This window comes from Octopus bimaculoides, chromosome 6, assembly GCF_001194135.2.
Source record: "Octopus bimaculoides isolate UCB-OBI-ISO-001 chromosome 6, ASM119413v2, whole genome shotgun sequence".
Lineage (NCBI taxonomy): Eukaryota > Metazoa > Mollusca > Cephalopoda > Octopoda > Octopodidae > Octopus > Octopus bimaculoides.
In genome coordinates this window covers 25,013,745-25,016,239 of record NC_068986.1, presented here as the reverse complement: position 1 = coordinate 25,016,239, position 2,495 = coordinate 25,013,745, and the positions used below count along the sequence as shown (strand labels likewise).

The following is a 2,495-nucleotide window of genomic DNA, read 5'->3' as shown; positions in this document are numbered from 1 at the left end:
AGGATTGCTTCTGTAAATGAATGATGACTGCTTCCATCGTACTTTTCATGTTAAGTTTGCGTTTTTGGATTTATATACAATGGATTAGAGCTTTTACTCTGTCTCGCTGAATTCTGTTCGTCCTCATGGATCCATAAATTTATACATGTCTGTCGATCCATTTACCCGTCCATCCAACCCTTCATCCATCAAGCCGTCCATGTGTTCGTCCGTCTGTCCGTTTGTCCTCCCGTCCACCAGTCCGCTGGTCCGTCCGTCTGTCTCTCTGCCTATCTATCTATCTATCTATCTATCTATCTATCTATCTATCTATCTATCTATCTATCTATCTATCTATCTATCTATCTATCTCTGTCTCTTAAATTACATGTACGCACAATAATGTATTCCTCTTCTGTCACTCTGCAAATAAATGAAGTAATACATAAATAAAAATTACAAAAAAAAAGGGAGAAAGCAATACAAAAATTAAAAAAAGAAGATATCAACAAAAAAAAACGACACCTCATCATATAGCAACAACAACAACACAAATAAACAACAATATGATAATTGGATACAAATAACAAACAATGAAATGAAAAAAAAAGAATTAGTAGAGTGTGAAGGGAAGAAAATGGTACCGAAGGAAGGGATAAAGGGTGACAGGCTGGGAACTGGGGTGGTGTCGGGGGGGGGAGGAGCGTAGTGTGATAACGATGAAGAGAATGACAATGACGACAATGATGATGATGATGATGATGATGATTTTGGTGATGATGATGATGATGATGATGATGTTGATGATATCGACGACGACGACGACGACGACGACGACGACGACGACGACGACGACGACAAAGATGATGGTGATGATGATGATGATGGTGACGATGATGTTGCTGATGGTGATGATGGTGATGATGATGGAAAAAAAGAGGGGATGAACAAAGAGAAAGGAGCAGGAAGAGGACGGTAAGAAGAGCAAGAGACGGAGAAGAAGAGGATAAGGGGATAAGAAGGAAAAGTGGAAGACGAAGGTGAAGTATAAGAAAACGGAGGAGGTGGAGGAGGAGGAAGAGGAGAAAAAGTAGACGAAGTAGAAGAACGAGTAGTAGTAGTAGTAGTAGTAGTAGTAGTAGTAGTAGTAGTAGTAGCACCAGCAGAAAAAAGATGAAGAAGAAAAAGATAATGATGATGGAGAAGAAGGAGTGGAAGAAAGAGGAGATGAAGAAGAAAAAGTGAAGAGAACGTAGAAAACGATGAAGAAGACGAAGAAGACGAAGAAGATGAAGGCAAAAACAAATGAAGATGAAGGAAGTGGAGGAGGAGGAGAAGAAGAAAAAGAAAAAAAAGACGAATAATAATAATAATAATAATAAGAATAAGAATAAGAAGAATAAGAAGAAGACGAATAATAATAATAATAATAAGACGGATAATAATAATAATAAGAAGAAGAAGAAGAAGAAGGAGAAGAAGAAGAAGAAGAAGAAGAAGAAGAGGAGAGGAGGAGGAGAAGAAGAAGAAGAAGAAGAAGAAGAAGAAGAAGAAGAAGAAGAAGAGGAAGAAGAAGATGAAGAAGAAGAAGATGATGAAGAAGATGATGATGATGTAAAAGACGAAGGCTGTACTATGAAACGGTATGGAGGTTGAAGCGGAAGATGGAGAAGAAAAAGACAGAAGAGATAGATAGATAGGTAGATAGATGGATGGATGGATAGACAGATAGATGTAGAGAAAAAGAGAGACAGAGAGAGAGAGAGAGGGAGAGAGAGGGAGAAAGAGAAAAAGAGAGCGAGATACAAGTAGGATGAGAAGGAATAGACAGCTGTTGAGCCGTGACTTATTTTCAAGGAATTAAAATTGAAAATAACATTCCTTTTTATTGATCACTGAAAGAATTTCAGACGAAGCTGGTTGAAACGCCTATATTTATCCACCGGCATCTCATATTATCTCTCTATCTCTGCCTCCTGTCCAACTCCCCTCTCTCTATTTGTTTTGCTCTCTCCATCTCTCTATCGATCTCTGCATCTCACACTTCTGTTATTGCTTCCCGAGTTTCTTATAATGCATTCGTTCTTTCGTTCTCTCATTCTTTTTTCTCCTCCGTCTATAAATATTTCTTTCGTTCTCTTACATTTGCTTTTTCTTTTTTTCTTTCCATCTCTGGTAGGCTCTCTCTTTCTCTCTCTCTTTCTTTTTTCCTGTCTCTCTCTCTCCTGTCTCTCTGTCTCTCTTTTTCAGTAATATCTTACACACACACACACACACACACACACACACACACACACACACACACGCCACACACACACATACACACACACACATGTACACACACGCACACGAACACACACGCACACACACATTCATGCATATGCACATGCATGTATATATATATGCTTATATATGTGTATATTATATATAAACGTGTATCTGTATGTATTTATATATATGTATATACATACATACATTGATATATATATATATATATATATATATATATATATATA

At 37.4% G+C, this 2,495-nt stretch overlaps 1 long non-coding RNA gene across 2 annotated transcripts in view; it reads right to left on the bottom strand.

Moving 5' to 3' along the window:
• Positions 1-2,495, bottom strand: part of LOC128248111 (uncharacterized) — a 10,796-nt gene that overhangs the window by 1,497 nt on the left and 6,804 nt on the right. The window lies entirely within an intron of this gene.